Genomic DNA, 26,255 nt, shown 5'->3' with positions numbered 1-26,255 from the left:
AAGATCCAAACAGACATTTCTCCAAAGACGACATGCAGATGGCTAACAGGCACATGAAAGAATGAATGCTCAGTAATTAGCAAATTATTAGAGAAGTGCAAATCAAAACTTGGAGAAGGCAATGGCAACCCACTCCAGTACTCTTGCCTGGAAAATCCCATGGATGGAGGAACCTGGTAGGCTATGGTCCATGGGGTCACTAGGAGTCGGACACAACTGAGCGACTTCACTTTCACTTTTCACTTTCATGCATTGGAGAGGGAAATGGCAACCCACTCCGGTGTTCTTGCCTGGAGAATCCCAGGGACGGCGGAGCCTGGTGGGCTGCCGTCTATGGGGTTGCACAGAGTCGAACACTACTGAAGTGACTTAGCAGCAGCAAATCAAAACTATAATGAGATATCACCTCACATCAGTGAGAATGACCATCAACAGAAAAAAATTGAAAACAAATGCTGGAGAAGGTATGGAGGAAAGGGAACCCTCCTATACTGTTGGTAGGACTGTAAACTGGTATAGCCACTATGGAGAGCAGTATGTAGGTTCCTTAAAAATCTGAAAACAGAGCCATCTTATGATCCAAAAAATCCCACTCCTGGGCATATATCCAGAAAAAAACAGGGTTTTAAAGATATATGCATCCCAATGTTCACTGCAGCACTGTTCACAATAGCCAAGACAAAGAAGCAACTTAAATGCCACAACAGAAGAATGGATAAAGAAGATGTGGTACATATATACACACACACACACACACAAACATACATATGTATATATAATAGAATATTAGCCATTAAAAAGAATGAAATAATGCCATTTGCAGCAGCATGATGACCCAGACATTATCACACTAAGTGAAGTAAGTCAGCCAGAGAAAGACAAATATCATATCACTTACATGCAGAATCTTAAAAAAATGATACAAATTCACTTATTTATGAAACAGAACCAGCCTCAACATTTAGAGAATGAACTTATGGTCATGGTTGGTGAAGGCAGAGGGAATGGCTGGATTGTGGGTTTGGGATTGACATGTAAACTGCTATATTTAAAATAGATAACCAACAAGGACCTACTATACAGCACAGGGAACTCTGCTCAATATTCTATAATAACCTAAATGGGAAAATATTTTGAAAAAGAATAGATACATGCATATGTATAAATGAATCCATTTGCTGTACACTTGAACACATTGTTCATCCACTATCCTCCAATATAAAATAAAATAAATAAAACAAACAAGTAATAAATAAAATGATAAAAATACATTAGCAAAAAAAGTGAAGGAATGAATCAGAAATAACAAAGGTCCTAGGAAATGAAGCAAGAGGGTCAGGACAAAGTGACAAATACCCAGTGAATACAGTCACAGGAAGAGTCAAATGTGGTGGTCTTTTCTATTAGATTCATTTCTTAACAATTTTATTCACTCCCATCCCCATGACAGAGCCAAGCACACTGTTAATGGCAAGAGGGATACTGACAACAATGGCGTACTAGTTAATAAAAATGGCGCAAAGACACTTTCCTACATAAATTCATAATCTTCACAGAAATCTTAATCATTACGTTATTTCCTCCATTTTGAAGATAGGGAAACTGGGAGGCTGAGAAATTATTTGCTCATTCAGTTCACATGGGTATACGTTGTAGAATTTTATTAATTAAATGGTTCCCATATTTCAAACTCCAGCAGAAATCTGTCCTGAAACCTAAACTCTAATTTTCAATTTCCAGATGAATATTTCTCAAACTTAAAATTGAAAATGTTCAACGTCAAACTTATACATCTTCTTAATCTGTTTTTCTACCTATTCTGCCCCTTCAAATAGTAACCTCTCCTCCCTGTCAACTCCTGTAATATGTGCTTTCTTTCTTTTGGCATTTGCCATATTTTGCCTCTCGCTGTCCTATGACTGATGATACACAGCTATGTCAAGTTGACCACCGTGAATCAAACGACTGTAGTCTTCTTTCCCCCATGGAGGTCCACTGTTGTGCAAACACTGGGGTGAGCAGTACCTGGAACGGAACAATTAGGTTGGTTTCTCAAAGTTGTGTTTTGCCATGATATATTAAAAGGGGTGTTTTGACTGCTTCTATTTTATGAAGGAATGAGCTAAGAATATGACCACTGTATAATAGTGAAAAGGCTTCACTAAATTTAGTAGAGTGCTGGAACGAGAAAACTCTATAAACAGTATCATAGTGTAGGTTATATTGCAAAGGTTTCTTCTTCAGAGAATGAGTTTCCTCAGATGTTTTTTTGAATGGTAAATGCATTTAATGTTTCTGATACGTGAAAAACAGTCCAATTCGTCACAGTTCTTACTTAACTGTTCATAAGAATGCCAACTCCACATTTAAGTCTCAGCAGTGCTGGGAAAGAGTAAAATGTGGTCCATAAAGTTTTCTGTTAAAATTTAAGCAAGCAGTGAAAAATTAACCTTATCATGGATGTTGCCTATTTGTTATTTCTTCTTTAGCTTATAAGCTTCTGGAGGATGGGTAAACTTGTAAAACACACCCATGCTCTTGTGTGACAAGTAGGTGAATATAATGATATGTGCAGATAGAAACTCAAAGTGCTTCTGCATTGATACTAGTTGAAACTGTGTTAAGATGAGCTATTTGTGGAAGAGAACAGATTTTTTAAAGAGCAGAATGTTAAGTCTAAATGAGAGGCAGGGAGTAAGAAGATGAGAAGACAATGCAGTAGTCAGGAAAAAGAAACAGATTTCAAAGGGGAATTAGGAGCAAAGTAATGTTTCCTGAGACCCTTAACCTTCCCTCCCTGAACCCTTTGCAGACTGACATCCCCCTTTCCAACTCTACAAGGGTCTGTTGGGGCTTACAATTGCCAGACACTGTGGCACAGTCACGGGGATGGATGTGAACTTTGGGCCAAGGAGAGCCCTTCCTGGAGATTTACAGTTACTAGAGAAGAGAAGTTTTCTTTCCCCATGATTCACTAACGTAAGAATATGACTCAATCTGCGAGTAGTCATATTCTCTACCAAATGGGTAGCATCCCTTCAAATCAGGAAAGAGTGACACATGGAAAGCAGCTGGCAGAGGAGATGGAGGGATGACAAGAACTCTAGTAGTCTACAGGTTCAGTGTGACTGAGGACAGACACAGCCCCTTTCTTCCTATTTCCATCAGCCAATATATTCTCTTTTTGCAAAAGCAAGTTTGAGTAGGCTTTTTTTTTTTGTCACTTGTGACCAAATACTGTGGTTAATCTAGGAAACAGTTGGCAGAGGCATTACATATGCTACAATAAAGTCAAGAGACTGCAGACAGAAAAACAGTCTCTGCTTTTGACTGTTAATCTTTATCAGTCATCTCTGGGAATACAATTTTATTATACTACTTGGGGGCAAAAGCTAGTTTTCAAGTAATTTATTAAAAACCACTTAAAACTAGCATAATTATTTGAAACTTTTTCTTGGTCCCTCATACAACCACCCCACCTCCATCCACTCACACTCAACAGAATTTCTAGATAGTTTTTGTTCAAATACTCAAGTCCCAGTATTATAATCTATCTAATTTAAAATTAAGACATTAAACTATGAATCACACAAAATATTTTTACTTTTGCTCAAAGTGTTCAGTTCACTGACTAGGAAATATATGTTTTAAAGTCAGAAATATTTACTTCAGAAGTAAGGTGCTTACCATAAAGCTTATATATGGGAAATGTACATTCTTAGAACCCACAACATCATTATAAACTACCCTTTCTAATAGACAGCATGATTGTGAATTAAATACATAGAGAGATGAATGGCTCCATTTGAAATATTAAGATTTGCAAAGTATCCTAAACATAAAAGATAATTCATACAGAATGTAAGCTTCAACAGTACAGAGATTTGAAGCCTTACATATTATGAGAAACAAAAATATATTAGAGAACATTTAAGGAATTATTTTTCTCAGTAGGGATTGCTGTATTGAAGGCAGAACTTCTGCTCCGAGTTCTTTTGCTCCAGGTGGTAGAATTAATCGCAGCATTGCTCTCTGGGGCAAAGCAGGAATCCCTTTCTTACTCTTAGGACATTTTTGCTCAAGAAATTTATTATAACTCAAAAGTAGGCTAATGTGCAAATTTAATAATTTCTTTACATAAAATACTTTCTAGCCTGGATCTAAATCTAGATTAGTGGACACATTATGCTTGCGTTGTACAAATGAGAGTTAATCATGCCCTTCCCTTTTGTTTCTATGATGAGTCGCCTCTTGGAATATTATAGTTTGGTATATTTTTATTCTGACAATTAGCACCCAGATTATGCACTTTCAGCATTAGAAACTCTATTTCAGAGCCAGAGAGCATGATTCTCATTCTTTGTTAGGTTTGTTACACACTTTAAGAAATTATAAATTTTGATCAGGTCTTCTGATCTGAACACAAATTATAGCAATGTAATGTATGTTCTTTTTGCTGTACTTATGAAAGAAGGTTCCTGGGTAGTGAAAGCATATATTTAAAGACATACGCTGTCTAAATTCTAAATGCTTAACTTTCTGTTAAGACAACATCTGGTTAGACTGGACATTGGTTCATCCAAATAAAGTGAGAGGAAAGAACTAGACACCATAATCCCCTGAATTTTCCTTTCTAATAATTATTCCTGGGCATCTTTCCTGCTACCAGTAAATATGTCAGTGATCATTGGATGACTACATTATGTTTTAACCCCTGCCTAGAAATATTCAATTTGCAAACAGCACAAGACACAGTGGTAAAGTTACACCAGAAGAAAGAAAACTGCCCCTGTGGGAAAGGTGGACTCTGCTATCTCATAATAATAACAGAATCCATTATTCACTTTAATTAAAAAAAAAGACATATAGTGTTACTTGGTAGAATATATACCTTACACATAAATACAGATAAAGAAAATTTTATATCAATCATTATCTTAAGAGCTAAATATTTTCAAAAAGAAAAAAAGAAAAACGAGGTCATCTTAGCACCTTGAAATAAGGTAAAATATGATTAAATAATGGAAAATGGCTTAAAAAATAAAACATTGTTCAAAATGTGAAAATAGCTTAAACAAATATCTAGTGCAAAATAATTTAGCCTGGCATGCTAAAGTCCATGGAGTTGCAAAGAGTCAGACATGACCGAGTGACTGAACAACAACAAAAAATTTGGATAAATCTATTCTGTACTAACATAAATGCATAGAAAGTATAATGGATGATATACTCACAAACTGTTAACTGTTTCTTTGGTCATTTCATTGGAAATGACTAGAAATAGGGAATTAGGGATAAAAGAGGAAGTTTTTCTTGTTATTTTACATTATATTAAAACTTTTTCACATTGAATGTTATGACTTGACCAATTGTAATTTTTAGCCAATATCAAACTTGAGTTACACACTTATTTTTTTATCTATTACTGAAACAGATGCCTAATGTATATATCAACTGATCCTCTCCTTAATACTAATTTGCAAAACATTCAGAAATGCTCTGTAAGTTGCCATTTCTTAAAACCATTATCAATAAAAGTGAAGGCTATGTTACATTTTGTCTCTAATAAGGAAATCCTACAAATAAAAATATTCTAAAGAAACAGATACTTTACTCTTTAGACTGGTAGGTCACAAACACAATACCATGGGCTAAAAGTCCATTGGAAAATTTTCTAAAAGTACAGATTACCAAACACTATCCACAAGGATTTTAATTCAATAGATATGAGATGGAGTCCAGGCAATTCTCTCTCTTAAAAATCTTTAGTAATTCTAGTCAAAGAACACATTTGGTAACCACTGCCTAAAACTCTTCACTATATACTATTTTACTGACGTTTTATTCTATTAATATTTTGGTATATCCTTCTAGTCTTTTTCCACTCAAGCACAGATCTTTCCTTACATAGTCATACTAACACTGCAATTCAATTTTCTTTTCATTTTTTCTTTTTAAAAGTTTAAGTGCATCATTTTTTTTACCATTTTTTAAATTCTAAGTCATTTGATTATTCAAAATGGTAATGTATATAAATAATATACTTAACATATTTTTGTTTGGTCAGTAAGTCCTGTGTGTCTCTTTGTGACCCTATGGACTACAGCACACCAGGCTTCCTTGTTCTTCATTATCTCCTGGAGCTTGCTCAAATTCATGTCCATTGAGTTGGTGATGCCAGCTAACCACCTCATCCTCTGCATGCTCTTCTCCTCTCTCCCTCAGTCTTTCCCAGCAACAGGGTCTTTTCCAAGAAGTTGGCTCTCAAGTGGCCTAAGTCCTGGAGTTTCAGCTTCAGCATCAATCCTTCCAATGCATATTCAGGGTTGATTTCCTTTAGTATTGACTGATTTGATTTCCCTGCAGTCCAAGGGACTCTCAAGATTACTGGCTTAAAACTGAACATTCAAAAAAACTAATATCATGGCATCTGGTCCCACCACTTCATGGCAAATAGAAGGTGAAAAGGTGGAAACAGTGATAGATTTTCTTGGGCTTAAAAATCACTGTGAACAGTGACTGTGTCCATGAAAGTAAAAGATGGAAGAAAAGTTATGACAAACCTAGACAGCATATTCAAAAGCAGAGACATTACTTTGCCAACAAAGGTCCGTCTAGTCAAGGCTATGGTTTTTCCAGTGATCATGTATGGACGTGAGAGCTGGACTGTGAAGAAGGCTGAGTGCCGAAGAATTGATGCTTTTGAACTGTGGTGCTGGAGAAGACTCTTGAGAGTCCCTTGGACTGCAAGGAGATCCAACCAGTCCATTCTGAAGAAGATCAGCCCTGGGATCTCTTTGGAGGGAATGATGCTGAAGCTGAAACTCCAGTACTTTGGCCACCTCATGCGAAGAGCTGACTCATTGGAAAAGACTCTGATGCTGGGAGGGATTGGGGGCAGGAGGAGAAGGGGACGACAGAGGGTGAGATGGCTGGATGGCATCACTGACTCGATGGACGTGAGTCTGAGTGAATTCTGGGAGTTGGTGATGGACAGGGAGGCCTGGCGTGCTGTGATTCATGGGGTCACAAAGAGTCGGACACGACTGAGCGAATGAACCAAACCGAGACAGCATATTAAAAAGCTTTGAGACATCATTTTGCCAACAATGGTCCATCTAGTCAAAGCTATGGTTTTTCCAGCAGTCACGTATGGATATGAGAGTTGGACCATGAAGAAGGCTGAGTGCTGAAGAACTGATGCTTTCGAACTATGGTGCTGGAGAAGACTCTTGAGAGTCCCTTGGACTGCAAGGAGATCAAACCAGTCAGTCCTAAAGGAAATTAACCCTGAATATTTATTGCAAGAACTGATGCTGAAGCTGAAGCTCCAATACTTTGGCCACCTAATGCAATCAGCCAACCACTGGAAAAGACACTGATTCTGGGGAAGATCAAGGGCAAGAGGAGAAGGGGGCTACAGAGGATGAGATGGTTGGATGGCCCCACCAACTCAATGGACATGAGTCTGGGCAAACTCTCTGGGAGGTGGTGAAGGACAGGGAATTCTGTTGTGCTGAGTCCATGGGGTTGCAAAGAGTTAGAAATGACTTAGTGACTGAACAACATAGAGTACATTTCTAACTCAAAAATAGAACAGTGTAACGAATTTGCAATAAATAATATTTACAGAGGTTGGGATATATTAATGAAAAACCCTGAAAACTATGCTTATTTGAAGATTCAATTATGATGTTAGTCAAATTTATATATCTAAAAAGCTTAACAAATTAAATGGGAGGGATAGAATTCCAACTGCTTCTTCACATGTGGCTGAAAGAAGTTTTAGAATGATTGACCATAGGAACCTTTAGAACATAATTCATGAACCTGAGAAAATGCATGATTATCTTTCACAAAAATTTAGAGTAGGATGTTTAAGAAAGTGTTATTGAGAATAATTTTAAATACTGAAGAGGCCATGGGAGAAATGACTGAGTATTTCTTGATATTATGCAAGAATTACCTATATCTTTAAAAAGTATTTTTTCATTTTATAACAGTCCATATAAATACGATCTGCTAAATTGAAATCATTCCCAAACAATTAGAAAAAAATAACATTGTCCCATTTCATGTACTGTAGTTAGCTACTAGCACTAGAATAAGTAACATCTAAAAATGAATTTGTAAACAAAATGAAAAGGCAACCTACAAAATGGGAGAAAATATTTGTAAATAACATATCAAATAGTGGGTTAATATCCAAAATACACAAAGAACTCATATATAATTCAACAGCAGAAAAACAAACAACCTAACTAAAAAGCAGGCAGAAGATGTGAAGAAATTTTTCCAAAGAAGACATACAGATGGCCAACAGGTACACATAAAGGAACTCAAAATCATTACCTATCAGGGAAATGCAAATAAAAACCATACACTATCACCTCATACTTGTTAAAATGGCTATTATCAAAACAAAAGAAATAACAAGTTTTTGTGATATTGTGGAGAAAAGGGAATCCTTATGCACTGTTGGGAGGAAAGTAAATTGGCACAGTCACCAGGAAAAAATGGAATCAAGATTGCCAGGTGAAATATCAATAATCTCAGATATGCAGATGACACCATCCTTATGGCGGAAAGTGAAGAACTAAAGAGCTTCTTGATGAAGGTGAAAGAAAAGAGTGAAAAAGTTGGCTTAAAATTCAATTTTCAGAAAACCAAGATCATGGGATCCAGTCCCATTTACTTCATGGCAAATAGATGGGGAAACAAAGAAGCTTTATTTTGGGGGGCTCCAAATTCACTGTAGATGGTGACTGAAGCCATGAAATTAAGACGCTTGCCCTTTGGAAGAAAAGCTATGACCAACCTAGACAGCATATCAAAAAGCAGAGACATTGCCACCAAAGGTCTGTCTAGTCAAAGCTATGGTTGTTCCAATAGTCATGTATGGATGTGAGAGTTGGATTCCAAAGAAAGCTGAGCAGTGAAGAATTTATGCTTTTGAACTGTGGTGTTACAGAAGACTCTCAAGAGTCCCTTGGACTCCAAGGAGATCCAACCAGTCCATCCTAAAGGAAATGAGTCCTGAATATTCACTGGACACTGAAGCTGAAACTCCAATACTGTGGCCACTTGATGTGAAGAACTGACTCACTTGAAAAGACCATGATGCTGGGAAAGACTGAAGGCAGGAGGAGAAGGGGACGACAGAGGATGATGGTTGGATGGCATCACCGACTCAACGGACATGGGTTTGGGTAGACTCCGGGAGTTGGTGATGGACAGGGAGGCCTCGCGTGCTGCAATTCATGGGGTCACAAAGAGCTGGACACAACTGAGTGACTGAACTGAACTATGCAAAATAGTATGGAGGGTCCTCATAAAATAAAAATAGAACTATCATAGATCCAGAAATTTCACTTTTGAGTATTTATTTGAAGGAAACAGAAACCATAACTCAAAAAAATGTCCACCACCCATATTGATAACAGCGCTACTGACAACAGCCAAAACTAGTCCATCAATGGATAAAGAAAATATGATTTGATACCTGTATTATATACACATAAATATCTCATATATATAAGATATATATTATATGTATACAGTTAGCCCTTGAATGGAGAAGGCAATGGCACCCCACTCCAGTACTCTTGCCTGGAAAATCCCATGGACAGAGGAGCCTGGTAGGCTGCAGTCCATGGGGTCGCTAAGAGTCGGACACGACTGAACAACTTCTCTTTCACTTTTCACTTTCATGCATTGGAGAAGGAAATGGCAACCCACTCCAGTGTTCTTGCCTGGAGAATCTCAGGGATGGGGGAGCCTGGTGGCCCGCCGTCTATGGGGTCATACAGTCGGACACGACTGAAGCGACTTAGCAGCAGTAGCAGCAGCAGCCCTTGAACAACACAGCTTTGAACTGCATGCGTCCACTTGTACATGGATTTTTCCCATAAATATATTCAAATATTTTTTGGAAATTTGAGACAATTTGAAAAAGCTGACGAACTGTGCATCTCAGAAATATCAAAAAAATTAAGAAAAAGTTAGTATGTCATGAATACACAAGATATATATAGATACTAGTCTATTTTATCATTTACTACCATGAAACATACAAATACACTATAATAATTTAAGATTTATTAGAACTTACGCACACCACTCTTATAAACCATACATGGCACCATCCTCAGTTCAGAGAAATGTAAACAAACTTAAACGTGCAGTATTAAGTCATAACTGCATAAATTTAACTATAGTTATACTGTACTTACTGTAAAAGTTTCACAGCCACCTTCTGTTATTGCAAGTGTCTGCTTATAAATGCCATGTGATGCTAATCATCTCCATGTGACAAGTTTTCTCTTCAGTAAATTGTATGTCTCAGTAAAAAGTGATCTCTCCTGGTTCTCACATGTTTTTCATAGTGAGAAATGTAAACCTTGAATAGCATCATGAAAACCGTACAAAGTCCCACTAGTAATGCTGCCAGTTTTCCTAAGGAACAGAGAAAAGTCATGGCATGACAAGAAAATTTGGATTGCTTGATATATGCCATAGATTGAGGTCTGCAGCTACAGCTGCCCACATTTATTTCATGATAAGGACCATCATAAAAAAAGAAGAGGAAATTCATGAAGCCATCACTGCAGCTGCACCAGCAGATGCAAAATCCTTGCACTTTTGGTGAAATATATTTTTTTTCTCATGTTGAAAATGAAGCTTTTATGTGGGTACAAGATTGCCAAAAGAAAGTCATACCAATAAGACTCTAACACGATTTAAGAAAAATCAAAGTCAGTATACAATAACAAGTCAAAAATTTAAAAAATCTCAAGCTAAAGAACTTAATGCCAGGAAAGGATGGCTTGATAATTCTAAAAAGAGATTTATTTGGCTTTAAAATGTCAATATAACAGGAGAAGCAGCTTCTACTAATCAAGACATCAGAGATGAGTTCTCAGATGCTGTTAAGACAGTCATTGAAGAGAAAGGATATCTGCCTGAACAAGTTTTTAATGTAGCCTGAAGTGCCCTATTCTGGGGGAAAATGCTACAAAATAGATTTATTAGTAAGGAAGAGAGGTGAACACCAGGATTTAAGGCAGGGAGGGATAGGCTAAATGACAGTTTTGGGTAAATATAGTAGGTTTGTGATCAGAACTGCCCTTACCTATAAAGCCTCTAAGCCCTGAGCCTTGATGGGGGAAAAAAAAAATACAACACACCACCAGCTGCCAGTCTTTTGCTTGCGTGACAAAAAATTCTGGATGAGAACCGTTTTTCTGGATTGGTTCCATCACTGCTTTGTCCCTAAAGTCAGGAAGTACCTTGCCAGTAAGGGGCTGCGTTTTAATATTCGTGGTTGTTGTATTAGACAATGTCCCTGGCCACCTAGAACTATGTAACACTGAAATACTGAAGTGGTCTACTCTTCCTCAAACACAACATGTCTAACTTAGTCTCTAGATCAGGGGGTCATGAGGGTCTTTAAGGTTCATTACACATGGTACACTATGGAAAGTATTGCCAATACTACAGAAAAGAACCCAGATAAAGAGAAAATCATGAAGGTCTGGAAGGATTACACAATTGGTAATCCTTGAAGGTGTCATCATTGTTATAGAAAAAGCCATGAAAACCATCAAGTCCAAAACAGTAAATTCCTGCTGGAGAAAACTGTCTCCAGACATTGTGCCAGACTTCAAAGGATTTAGAACAGAACCAATCAAAGAAACCACAAAAGCAATGGTGGATATGGCCCAAAAGATGTGGATCTTAGAAAAATTAAAGTGCAAATAAACACCACACCAGAGGAATTAACACATGACAACTGGATTAGAATGAGTGCTTCTGAACCAGTGCTGAGGTTCAGATGCAGAAGATGAAAAAAGATGAACCATTATGAGGAAGATGGAAAAAGCAGGGCCAGCAAACAAACCAATGCTCGACAATCTGGTAGAAGGTCTCCTATTGCACAAGACTTGCTTTTGACTTCTGTTATGACATGGACCCCTTTATGATACTGGCGCTGAAATTAAAGCTAGGGGTGGAAGGATTGGTATTATATAGAAGCATTTTTAGAGAAATTAAAAATCAGTACAGTCAGACAAATTGTGACACGTTTCCATAAAGTAACACTGAGCGCGCCTACCTCTCCTGCCTCCACTTCTACCTCTCTCACCCCCGAGACAGCGACACCAGTCCCGCTTCTTCGTCTTCCTCAGCCTAGTCAATGTGAAGATGAGGAGGAATTCTAATGATCCTTTCTACTTAATGAACAATAAATAGTCATCATGCCTTACAGTTAATAAACTTATCTATTGTGCACGTGTGTGTGTGTCTTCATGAGGAAAGTAAAAATGGTACAGCAAAAACTGAATGAGATGTATTTATGTCATCATCGTCACCCAAGGATTCATGACATAGGACAGTGTGTGCCAGACGTGTATGCCTATCCATATACAGGCATAAGGTGCGTGATATTTTACAAAAATGTGTTAGTTGTTTTATCATTTTATAACTTTGCTTGCAAAGAATTACATTATAATACAGTATACCTCTGATAGCAAAATTGCCTATCAGCCTCTCATCATAGATGTTTTTTAAAAGAATGTAATAACGTTTCTAATACTGTATTATGCACATGACTGTAATATGACATGCCATAAAAATTTTATAATCATTATTCATTAGTATAGGCTAAGCTACTGAGGAGCAATTGTATTGCTTGCAATAGGTATCATAAAGCAATAATTTATGCTTCTTCATTATCAATAAGAGTCAGATACAAGTAAGTTCAGAGGTGGGTGACCCAGATTCAGTATGCTACTTCCAGAGCCCCAGGTTCCTTCTATGTGGTTGCTTTACCATGACCTACATCACCCAGATCATCTCATGTCTAGGGTGACTATGCCAGCTATGGCCGTCATGTCCACATTCCCACCAGCCAGAAGGTAGAAAAGGAAGAAAAGCATGCCTTCTCTCAACAAGCAAATATCTTAGAAATTTGACACACCACTTTTCCTTTCATTCCATCTGTCAGAACCTAAATGTACCAGATCACTCCTAGATAACAGAAGCGGGAAAATGTAATTTTTAGTTTCCGGATAGCATCTGTTCAGTTAAAAATCACAAATTGTATCACCATAGAAAAAGGGAAGAAAGGATATTAAGAAATAATACATAGTTTCTTCCTCAGGAGTTTAAAATTCTATTGCAGTAGGGTTAGGCTATATTAATTAAGGAAATTGACAAATGAAACTGCCAGTAAAGTTTCTGCATAGGCATAGAGAAAGTTCATCTGTCATGCTGATTTTAACACTACTACTAGCTCAGGATGGTACTTTCTAATATGCTGTGTTAACTGTAGATGGAAACTGTTAGCTTCCCAAACAGTAATTTCATTTTCAAGGAATAGGAAATGAAAAGAAAAGCAGTCAAAGTTTAGGCAAAGTTAATTGCTTCTCAAATTCAAACTTATTTGCTTTGTTTTCTTGCTTCTTATCCATGAGCCAAAACAACAAATCTGTGAAGTATTTTTCCTAGACTCTCTTTTTCATGCCAAGTTATAATGTTAAAATTTAATGTTAACCTTAATGGATTCTGTCAAAGGCATCTCTCTGACACTCTGGAGATGTGATGCTGGGGAGATGCTGATCTGGAAAACTATTGTCAGCAAGGCTCACATGTAGTTAATAGAAGCCAAAGACCAAGCTGAGGGGACATCTAAGATAATAGCAGCTTAAAACAAGTGCCATTAGAACCCCGTTTTGAGCAAGTAAATTACCATGTGTGAGAAAGATTTAGGAGTAGAACCTTCCTGGGATAGGTACACTGATACTGTTACCAGTTAATAATAAGCTCAAAATGTATGGTTCCTACCACAGAAAAATCTATTTCTCATAGGACAAATGTTGTTTAGTTGCTAAGTCATGTATGATTCTTTTGCGACCCCCCAGGAACCCACCAGGCTCCCCGTTCATGGGATTTCCCAGGCAAGAATACTGGAGTGGGTTGTCACTTCCTCCTCCAGGGGATCTTCCTGACCTGGGGATTAAACTCGTGTCTCTGGTGTCTCCTGCACTGACAGGTGGATTCTCGACTACTGAGTCACTAGGGAAGCCCATCGGACAAGTAGCATCTTAAAATTCAACATCAGTCCATTGCCTTGAACACTGTTAGATAATTTAAAATATATATATACATCCTTAAAGTACAAAGAGGAGTTGCAGAGATGTTAGGCAGAGAGCATTTGCACCAAGTGTATGGAGTTAACATCAGCAGTAATGGGACAAATTGATATCAATATTCTCCAAAGAACACAATCACTGCTGACATTATTGCCCAGAAAAACAAGTCAATTGTAACCTAAATCTAATCATGAAAACACCAGTTTTATCCAAACATCTAGCCACATAGAGTGCTACATAGAGTGCCTATAATCTGTAATCCCTAATAGTTCATTTAAATCACTAATCTTGAGGGTTCTAGAGATCCTGTCTTTTGCTAATCAGTCTTCTTTTTTAGAAAGTTTTGAGTTATTCTGGGCCATTAATGCCATCCTGTTTGATATGACTTTTTTAAATCCTCATCTACAGAGAGTTGATGGGGTATCTGGATGGGACCTAAAGACTATACAGTCTCCTTCCTCACTGATGTCCCAGGTCCCTTCCCCTCCAATCCCACATAGGAATCTTGGGTATCAGCACATTCCCAAATTGATCTGACACAAAGGGAACATTTTTGGTAGTTTCAGGTCATTAATTAGAAGTGAGAATTGCTCAAAACATATCAGAAGTTTGAACAGAGAAAACGACGAGAAGGCTCTAGCATAAAGGGGAGAAGTGTTCTAAGAGCACTTGACTGTCAGAAAAGAGAGAAAAACAGTAGTTGAAAACAAATTTGTTACCAACAGAGTAAACAGAAGTAAACATTCACATGTTCTAGGACCATAGCACTTCAGGAGGAAAAGAGAACCTGCCCCTGATCCAGGACATGACATTTACCTGAGAAACTTCCATTTCTTCCTTTTCCTCCGCCGGGTTTCTTTCTCAGGTGAGATAAGGTGAAGTCACAAATGCATCCTGAGAATGTGCCTTTAAAGGCTTCAGCACAGACCCTCTGTTGGTCTCATACTCACAGGAAGAAGAGACTTGAAATACCCTCTTTTTTGTTGTCTCAGGAGAGATTCAGGAACACTGAGCTCCTACATGAAGATTAAACTTTGAGTTTCTTCTTTTCTGTCTTCAGGGACCCTCTTCTCCCATAGACTCCCCAAATTCTATTACAGCCCAGATAATGCAGGCGGCACAGACCTGCCCCTACCAGACCACACAGAGCAAAGTCTGTTAGGACCGCAGGCTCAACCCTCCTAATATACTTGTGACCTCTCACCCTTAACTCTGGCCTCACCTTAGAATCACCTGGAAGACTTAATTTAAACAACACAGGTGTTCCTACCCAGACAAATGGACAGAATCTGTGGGGGAGGGCACAGGTGACAACAGTTCTTAAAACTATATGATATCCTGGGGAAGATCCCCTGGAGGAGGAAATGGCAACCCACTCCAGTATTCTTCCTAGGAAATTCCATGGACAGAGGAGCCTGGAGGCTATAGTCTGTGGGGGGTCGCAGAGTCGGACACTATTGAGTGACTGAGCACATGAGATCCTAATTGGAAGCCTGGGCTGAAAGTCACTTGCTTTTCAAGTTTTAATGTGCATAAAAATCACTTGGATGGATGTTAACTAGATTTGATGTTATGATCATTTCACAACATATATACATATGGAATCATTATGTTGTACATTTGAAACTAATATGATGTTATATGTCAATTAAGTCAATAAAAAATTACTTGGAGATCCAAAAAAGAAAAAAAAAATACAAAAAGGAGAATTAGGATGCAGCCCTCCCTGAAGTTCTTAACTCTAGCCTAGAATGTGACCTGGATCATTTAAAAAAATATGACTTTTCTTAGAAGGAAAAAAAACAAACAATGAAAATAACATTGAGAAGAGATTTTAGGTCATACTTTATTTTTACTCTGCTCAAAGTCTAGGTTACAACTGAAGGAGAGAGGAGCTAACCTTTAATTTTTTTAAATTTAAAATTAGAAATGAATTTAATTAATACCAGGATAAAACACATCTTAAATGACTAAAGGATATTCTAGGCAGCAGTAGCTGCCCTATTTACAGAATTATCTTTAGAGAAGAAACACAGGAATGGGGCATTTAGCTTAGCTCTTTTTTAGGAGTTTTACAGCAGATAAAATATCCATTTAAGATCACTAATGATTCTCTTAAGTATTGAATGAAGATCTAACTTAATATATACAGTAATGATACAGAATATTTTTTTAAAAATAAGAAATTTCCATAGAACCCAATCATTTTTAATATGATTCAAAGTTTTAATACATACCTCACCCCTAATTTCAGTTGAAAAACTTTATGGTACTGTCTTTCCATGTCCAGATGCCTCCAATTGGACTGAAGTGCAGTGTGCCACTGAGAATTTGAACCATGCATTTTTTTCATCCAGATATTTTAATTGCATGAAGGCGCCATAATAACAATGATGACTGAAGAGCGGTATTACTTTTCAGAGTGAAGGTCAAATTTAGCTTTTTTTTAAAATCTTGTTTCATTTTGGTCTCATTTCACTTTAGTCTGTATTATCTTGTGACAGAAAAATGAAACAAAAGGAAAAGGAAGTTTACACACATTTTATTTTAAGTTACAGTTTATATGAGCATCAAACATGAGTGTTTTATTTAATTCTTCAGGTTGATACCTTTCTGGTTTCCTGAAATATAATACCCATTAATCCCTGTTTGCAGACACCTTGAAATATTTATTGAATAATACAATACAGATTCTAAAACATAATCTTCTTTTATGAATACTGGCACAATTTCACCCAGCTCTGTGGAAGATTTAAGAAAAATGGCAGGGCAAGATCAGACATTGTTTACATCTCACCTCCAGCAAGATATAACTTTACTTTTGGCTGACCTTTAAGCAAAAGCAATGGTTATGTAACCAAGTAAGCTAAAAACTAAACAGGAAAAGTCACAGAGCAGGGAATGAACTACAAACTTACACTATTTGTTAAACTGAGATTTTTATCATGTTGCTCAAAGAAACACTAAAGTTTCCCAAATGGAAAAATGTGACTGATATTTTATCTTTGCTATTTGAATATATACATGAATATTTCAGTATTTAAAAGAAGTTATTCAGGGGTCTACAATAAAATGCACTGTACTATTTTACAATGTTAAGCAGCATTACTCATTGCTAGAATAAAATTTTTGAATGAATTGCATTCTATCTTCACATAAGTCTTAGATATAATTAATGTTCATTTTATATGGTTCCTAAAACATACATTCTAAGGTTGTTCTTAAATTAAACAGATTTACTTTTGGAAAGTTTTAAGTGCAGCCTTATCCAAGGGCAGAAGAATAACTTCTTAAAGTCTCTTTTTAGCTTTATCATTTGCAGCATATAATCAAGTTAATAGTCACTACATATTATGCTCAATAGAAAAAAAAAATCTTGCCAAAGAGAAAAAAAGCCACAAAAGAAATTGCATAACCTGGAAATAATCTAATATTTTGAAAGGTTTGTTTTTTAGTAGAATATAAATATCTTTAGCAAATTATAGCTTCTTTTTGATGTCCCCATAATTGGATAATGTTTAAATTTTTGCCAAAATTGAATAGCCTTCTAGTAGATTTTATATTTCATATGCAGTTGAATCTTTCATATATCTGTTAGTACTTTTTAAAATCATTTAAACAATGAAGTTATAACATGAACTGTCATTGAATAAATATGAAAAGAAAGCTGAAGAGTCAGAAATAAAACTATTGAAAATGTAGGACTTGAATAACATGTTGGGTGCTGTGCATTGCAGATGAACAGGACACAGATTGCTTATAGTCTAGAGGATCAGACATAAACAAGAAATAAACAATTAAAATACAAGGAGGCAATAACTATAATAGGAAAAGTCATATCCTAGACCTTGCAGGGGCACTTAAATGAGCCTTGACAGAGGAAGGGCCATTGGAAGAAAATGTCTTGCCTGAGAAGGAGCAACAATGAGCCAAAAGGAATACAAGTTATCATAAAAACTAAAAATAACTTGGTAAGACTAGCATAATGGACATCAGAAGGTGAAGGGTGAGACTGAAGAAGAAAGGAAATCTGTAAGAGCCCTGTAACTATGAAAGGACCTTAAAACTTCTAAAAGAATTGAAATAAATCAACCAGTACACCAAAGGGTTTTAAACATGGGGGCCAAATATGATTAAATCCTTCTAGTTCCATTTGGAGAATGAATGGAAAGAATGGAAGACGGAAATCCTGGAGAAGAGTAAGACTGGGAGCTGCATTAGTAAGGGTTTTCCAGAGAAACAGAACCAATAGGATATGAAGATTTATATAAAAGGAGATTAAGTACAGGAACCAGTTCACAGGTTATGGAGGACAGAAGTCCCACAATCTGCTGCCTGTAAGCTGAAAAACCAGGAAAGTTCGTTGTATAATAATTCAGTTCAAGTCTAAAGGTCTGAGAACCCAAGAAAACGAGGGTTTGGGTCGATTACTAGTGTAAGTCTGAGTCTGAAGGCCCAAGAACCTGGAGCTTCGATGTCCGAGGGCAGAATAAGATGGATGTTCTAGCTGAAGAAGAGAGATAGAATTTGCTCTATTTCCACCTTTGTAAATTCTACTCAGGCCCTCAACAGACTGGATGATACTGATCCACATTGGTGACAGTGAATCTCTTTTCTCAGTCTACTGAATTAAATGTTAATCTCTTCCAGAGACATCCTCACAAAGATACCAAGGAATGATGTTTTACCAGCTACTGGATCCCTTAGCCCAATCAAATTTACATAAAATTAAACATCACAGGAGCGCATGCAGCACTGGGGAAGAAGACATGAATTTCTAGCCTTCTAGGAGGTATTGGCGGAGAAGGCAATGGCAACCCACTCCAGTACTCTTGCCTGGAAAATCCCATGGACGGAGGGGCCTGGTAGGCTGCAGTCCATGGGATTGCGAAGAGTCGGACACGACTGAGCGACTTCACTTTCACTTTTCACTTTCATGCATTGGAGAAGGAAATGGCTACCCACTCCAGTGTTCTTGCCTGGAGAATCCCAGGGACGGCGGAGCCTGGTGGGCTGCCATCTATGGGGTCGCAGAGTCGGACACGACTGATGCAACTTAGCAGCAGCAGCACCAGGTATTGGATTGAATGTACTCAGTGAGGGAAGGCAAAAAGCCATGGTATTCAGTGAAGTAGGACCATGGAAAGAGGTCTATACAGGGAAAGATGATGGAAGGCAGTTTTAGACCTGTTGTCCATCCTCTGAAAAGCCTGAAAAGTGAAAGGGTTAGTCAATCAGTTGTGTCTGACTCTTTGTGACCACATGGACTATAGCCCACCAGGCTCCTCTGTCCATGAAATTCTCCAGGCAAGAACACTGGAGCGGGTTGTCATTTCCTTCTCCAGGGGCTCTTCCTGATCCAGGGATTGAACCCAGGTCTCCAGCATTGCAGGCAGACTATTTACTGACTGAGCCACCAGGGAAGACCTGAAAAACCTGCATTCAGTTCAGTTCAGTTGCTCAGTCGTGTCCGATTCTTTGCGACCCCATGAATTGCAGCACGCCAGGCCTCCCTGTCCATCACCGACTCCTGGAGTTCACCCAAATTCATGTCCATCGAGTCGGTGATGCCATCCAGCCATCTCATCCTCTGTCGTCCCCTTTTCCTCCTGCCCCCAATCCCTCCCAGCATCAGAGTCTTTTCCAATGAGTCAACTCTTCACATGAGGTGGCCAAAGTACTGGAGTTTCAGTTTTAGCATCAGTCCTTCCAAAGAACACCCAGGACTGATCTCCTTTAGAATGGACTGGTTGTATCTCCTTGCAGTTCAAGGGACTCTCAAGAGTCTTCTCCAACATCACAGTTCAAAAGCATCAATTCTTCGGCGCTCAGCCTTCTTCATAGTCCAATTTTCACATTCATACATGACCACAGGAAAAACCATAGCCTTGACTAGACAGACCTTTTTTTTGGCAAAGTAATGTCTCCGCTTTTGAATATGCTATCTAGGCTGGTCATAACTTTCCTTCCAAGGAGTAAGCATCTTTTAATTTCGTGGCTGTAATCACCATCTGCAGTGATTTTGGAGCCCAAAAAAATAAAGTCTGACACTGTTTCCACTGTTTCCCCATCTATTTCCCATGAAGTGATGGCACCAGATGCCATGATCTTCGTTTTCTGAATTTTGAGCTTTAAGCCAACTTTTTCACTCTCCTCTTTCACTTTCATCAAGAGGCTTTTTAGTTTCTCTTCACTTTCTGCCATAATGGTGGTGTCATCTGCATATCTGAGGTTATTGATATTTCTCCTGGCAATCTTGATTCCAGCTTGTGCTTCTTCCAGCCCAGCGTTTCTCATGATGTACTCTGCATAGAAGTTAAATATACAGCCTTGACGTACTCCTTTTCCTATTTGGAACCAGTATGTTGTTCCATGTCCAGTCCTAACTGTTGCTTCCTGACCTGCATATAGGTTTCTCAAAAGGCAGGTCAGGTGGCCTGGTATTCCCATCTCTTTCAGAATTTTCCACAGTTTATTGTGATCCACACAGTGAAAGGCTTTGGCATAGTCAATAAAGCAGAAATAGATGTTTTTCTGGAACACTCTTCCTTTTTCCATGATCCAGCAGATGTCAAATAAAGACTTGATGCATGAGATAGTCTGGATAGACATTATGGAGTCTGTCACATAAAAGAGATAAAAAATTGACATCTTTTCCAGTTGACCCTTGAACAATGCAGGACTGCCAACTCTATGCAGTTGAAAATCCAAATATAACATACAGTCATTCTCCATATCCATGGTTCTGTATCCCCAGATTCAACCCTGGATTATGTAAGTACTATAGTATTTAGCATAAAAAAAAAATTCCACGTGTAAGTGGACGAGCAAAATTCAAAGCCACATTGTTCAAAGTTCAACTTACACATGCAATTCAAAGATGGTCACCATCTAAATGCATTACATTAAATTTTTTTACTGAAGCAACAATATTCTAATCAGGAAAGATAAATAATGAAGTAACCATAATACCTTTTGAGGAGAGGTAATGGAAAAGTATTGATGAAATTTTTAAAAATACAAAAAAATTAGACTGGGGATGAAAAATGTAAAGGGACTAGCTAGGTCCAGAAAATGTCTCTTATTAAATGCACGGACTTAGCAACTGTTTTGATGTTGCTCTTCTGTTTTATTTTTTTTGTTTTTGTTTGTGGAATCAGTTAGTTTTGCTAAGATTGCCTAGGTTTTACAGCACTGGAAGGCAATTTGTATTAAAAACCAGCTGCAACTGTTTCCCATGGAGGAAAGATCCATAAATTACACTTCAGCTTATTTGTCAGTTAATGTAGTTTAAACCTGTCTGCCAAAGAATTTTTAAAGTGTGAGAATTGATCCTGGACTCCAGCTGAGAGGCTTGTGAAATTATAAAGGTAATATGTTCACTACAGCATCTCCTGCTGCCCAATTTAAAGGTGCTAGGTAGGAGGTCAGTGAAAAAGGAAGGCAGTTGGATGGCACTATTTGAAATATTTTAAATAAATGTTTTGTAAGGGACTAACATATTATGTAAAGAAATGATTTTTTTTTTTTTCTAAGCAGAATCTTCATCCAATCATTTGATTTATGAATGAGAGACTTCACTGAGAGTCTTCAGTCTTCTGGTTAATCCAGTTTTTAGCCCAGCATTTTTTCCATGCTATCATTTGTAATGCCTTGTTTAGTCTTCTTTTTCAAATGACTAATAAGAAAGGCTTTATTTTTTTCCCTACTTTTTCCTCAACAAAATATTCTGTGGCCTAATAATTCTAACATAGACAAACTTACTTACAACTTCCTGCATGGATACCTACTCACTTTATGAGCCTATTTGCTGCCCAGAAGCAGTGCTGAACCTCTTAAAGAACCTAAGGGTTGTTATCCTGTAAGCAGGCTGGGTGAATCAAAACTAGATTAAAACAAACAACAACAAAAAGAAACATGACATCTCTGGGTTTTTCCCTGCAACAGCCAGGTATTCTGAAATCAGATAGTTAATTACATACAACAGCCAACGCTGCTTGCTTGATTTGTTCCATAAGGGTTTTCAGGATATAAAAGATGAAGTGTTGCAAAATAAAATCAATATCCAACTTGTAGGATGAATAGAAGGCAAATAACATGAAGGCAGAAGGAAAGATGGAACTAGGAGTGAGGGCATGACACAGGATCCGTGAGGTGGTGTCCACTTGAAAAGGATGAACTCAAAATGAGCCGTAAGCTGGACCCATCAAGGAGAAAACTGTATTTAATTACAGGGTTGAAGAGTATCTATGAGGAAAAAATGATGCATTAGTGAAGAAGTCCATCAAGTTTTGATTTGCAATCTGAGAGGAAGACAGAAAACCCTTTATAAAGGAATGAACAATAAGTTTGCATCATTACCGGAGACCTAGCAAGGACTTTCTCTCAGTGTCTAATGATGTCCCTCAAAGAGGTAGCTAACACAAAGCCTGTGTTGTAAGAGGAACCTTAGGAGTGGCAGAGAATTAGGTGCTGAAATACCAATATGACGCCCAAGCAGGAAAGGTTAAGAGCCCCAAGTACATCATTACAGTTTGTTATTTATTGAAAAATAAAAGGTAATAAAATAAACAGTACAGTGCACAGATTTTTATCTTACGATTTATGCTGTGATTCATTTTAGAACTTAAGAAAGAAAGGCCAGTTAAAGTCCCTGAAATCCAACTACGGCATAGTGGAAACAGCACTAGATTGAAGCAAAAACCTAGTGTGACCTTCAATTTCCTTAACTATAATACTTCTTCTTCTTTTTTGAAAAAATTCATTCTCCACAGAGACTCTCAAACATTGACAATGCCAACTACATTTCAAGTTCTTTTGGTGTAGTGGGACACTTTTCAATCAGCAATAATTGTACCTCAGATAAACCTCACTGGCTATGATATAGCCACTGTGCAAAGCTCAGCTTCACTAACTTCTGATTTTGCCAGACAGCTCGTGGTTGTTCCTACTGACACCCAGATGTCACACCTATAAAAAGGCAAGCCAAAGTAAACCATTCAATATCATAGTAATCCAAGTCTATGCCCCAACCACTAATGCCGAAGAAGCTGAAGTTGAATGGTTCTATGATGACCTACAAGACCTTCTAGAACTAACACAAAAAAGATGTTCTTTTCATCACAGGGGACTGGAATGCAAAGGTAGGAAGTCAAGAGATACCTGGAGTAACAGGCAACTTTGGCCTTGGAGTTTTCCACTGGACTACAAAGTCAAGTGGACCTTAGGAAGCATCACTACCAACAAAGCTAGTGGAGGTGATGGAATTCCAGTTGAGCTATTCCAAGTCCTAAAAGATGATGCTGTGAAAGTGCTGAACTCAATTTGCCAGCTATTTTGGAAAACTCAGCAAAATGAAGCACGGCAAAGGCTAACAGAGTTTTGCCAAGAGAATGGACTGGTCAGAGTAAACACCCTCTTCCAACAACACAAGAGACAACTCTACACAAGGACATCACTAGATGGTCAATGCCGAAATCTGATTGATTATATTTTTTGCATCCAAAGATGGAGCTCTATACAGTCAGCAAAAACGAGACCAGGAGATGACTGTGGCTCAGATTATGAATTCCTTATTGCCAAATTCAGATTTAAATTTAAGTAGGGAAAACCACTATATGATTCAAGTACGACCTAAATCGAATCCCTTATGATTATACAGTGGAAGCGAGAAACGGATTCAAGGGATTAGATCAGATAGACACAGTGCCTAGAGAACTATGGACCAAGCTTCGTGACGCTATACAGGAGACAGGGATCAAAAGCATCCCCAAAACACAGAATTGCAAAAAGGCAAAATGGTTGTCTGAGGAGGGCTTACAAATAACTTAGAAAAGAAAACTGAGAAAAAAGACATCCTGGACTGCAAAGTCAAGTGGACCTTAGGAAGCATCACTACCAACAAAGCTAGTGGAGGTGATGGAATTCCAGTTGAGCTATTCCAAGTCCTAAAAGATGATGCTGTGAAAGTGCTGCACTCAATATGCCAGCAAATTTGGAGAACTCGGCAGTGGCCACAGGATGGGAAAAGGTCAGTTTTCATTTCAAACCCAAAGAAAGGCAATGCCAAAGAATGTTCAAATGACCCTACAATTGCACTCATCTCACATTCTAGCAAAGTAATACTCAAAATTCTCTAAGCCAGGCTTCAGCAATATGTGAACCGTGAACTTCCAGATGTTCAAGCTGGATTTAGAAAAGGCAGAGGAACCAGAGATCAAATTGTCAATATCCATTGGATCACAGAAAAAGCAAGAGAATTCCATAAAAACTTCTGCTTTACTGATTACGCCAAAGCCTTTGACTGTGTGGATCACAACAAACTGTGAAAAATTCTTCAAGAGATGGGAATTCCAGACCACCTGACCTGCCTCCTGAGAAATCTGTGTGCTGGTCAAGAAGCAACAGTTAGAACTGGGCACGGAACAATGGACTAGTTCCAAATTGGGAAAGGGTTATGTCAAGGCTGTATATTGTCACCCTGCTTATTTAATTTATATGCAGAGTACGTCATGAGAAATGCTGGACTGGAAGAAGAACAAGTTGAAATCAAGATTGCTGGGAGAAATATCAATAACCTCAGATATGCAGATGACACCACCCTTATGGCAGAAAGTGAAGAGGAACTAAAAGAGCAGCTTGATAAAAGTGAAAGAGGAGAGTGAAAAACCTGGCTTAAAACTCAACATTCAAAAAACAAAGACCATTGCATCCAGTCCCATCACTTCATGGCAAATACATGGGGAAACAAGGGAAACAGTGAGAGACTTTATTTTCTTGGGCTCCAAAATCACTGCAGATGGAGACTGCAGCCTTGAAAATAGAAGATGCTTGCTCCTTGGAAGAAAAGCTATGACCCACCTAGTCAGGATATTAAAAACAGACATTACCATATGGACAAAAGTCCACCTAGTGTGAGAGCTGGACCACAAAGAAGGCTGAACACTTAAGAATTGATGCTTTTGAACTGTGGTGTTGGAGAAGACTCTTGAGAGTCCCTTGGACTGCAAAGAGATCAAACCAGTCAATCTGAAAGGAAATCAGTCCTGAATATTCATTTGAAGGACGAATGCTGAAGTTCAGATACTCTGACCACCTGATGCAAAGAAAAAACCCTGATGCTGGTAAGATTGAAGGCAGGAGGAGAAGGGAATGACAGAAGATGAGATGGTTGGATGGCATCACTGATGTGATGGAAAGGAGTGATAGCAAGCTCCAGGAGTTAGTGATGGACAGGGAAGCCTGGCGTGCTTCAGTCCATGGGGTCACAAAGAGTCGGACACGACTGAGCAACTGAACTGAACTGATTCAAAGGCTTGGAACAGAAAGAGTATATTCTTTTTTGCTTTGGAATTTTGCAAGGAGTCAGACATGACTGAGTGACTGGACTGAACTGCACTGAACTGAAAAAGGAGTTAAGAATACCTATTCAGAAAGTTTTTCTGAAGTTTGCACAAAATATTGCACATAAATGCCTTTCATTATATGATCTGAAATACTCATTTCTTTATATTATCTAAAGGTCTTTTAATTATATTTTGAAGATGTACTTCAAGAAAACTGAAAATTATCTTCAAGATAATTATCTTTATGTGAATTCATACATAGTTACATAGAGATCCTTTGAACGATATTGTTGTTATAAAACTTACATTATTGGAGTTCCTAGAATATGACTAGGAAGCTAGTAAATACTTGATATGCTTCATTCTTTGCAACCTGAAAACAGTATTATTAAATACTGCTTTATTAAATAAAATTTATTTTATTATTCTTAATATTAATTAACATTACTGTTTATTATTAATACAATATTATTAAATTAAAGCATGGTTTATTATTCTACCCATTTTATAGGTTATAAAATTAAACAGATAAAGTGACAGAGCTCGGTTTAGAAATGTGAAGTCTGTCAAAGGAGAAAAGGGCTAAACCAAGACACTGCATAACAGAGAGGGGCGAAAATGAAATACTTAAATACAGAAAATGTCTATTACACAACAATATTAGACCCTTTAAAATTATTGGTACTTATTGATATCCATAGTGTAAGTCCTTTACAAGAACATATTTGAAGGCCAATTAAAAATATATGTTTGTTATCAG

The 26,255-nt window shown here is 37.7% G+C and overlaps 1 protein-coding gene and 1 non-coding gene across 2 annotated transcripts in view; both read right to left on the bottom strand.

Moving 5' to 3' along the window:
- Positions 1-26,255, bottom strand: part of MDFIC (MyoD family inhibitor domain containing) — a 157,044-nt gene that overhangs the window by 122,030 nt on the left and 8,759 nt on the right. The window contains exons 5-6 of the mRNA XM_086396703.1: positions 16,388-16,644; positions 14,967-15,166 (exon numbers count right to left, since the gene is read on the bottom strand). The gene's annotated coding sequence lies outside the window, so the exon portion shown is untranslated. The remainder of the gene's footprint in view (positions 1-14,966; positions 15,167-16,387; positions 16,645-26,255) is intronic.
- LOC147374285 (U4 spliceosomal RNA) lies at positions 22,916-23,052 on the bottom strand. Its single transcript, XR_015163293.1, has one exon. It is a non-coding gene; the product is annotated as a U4 spliceosomal RNA (small nuclear RNA).

Source organism: Bos grunniens, chromosome 4, assembly GCF_055505025.1.
Source record: "Bos grunniens cultivar Pamir isolate PY7600 chromosome 4, Bosgru_T2T1.0, whole genome shotgun sequence".
Lineage (NCBI taxonomy): Eukaryota > Metazoa > Chordata > Mammalia > Artiodactyla > Bovidae > Bos > Bos grunniens.
Note: the sequence above shows the minus strand (reverse complement) of the source record. Positions and strands in the feature narration are given on the sequence as shown.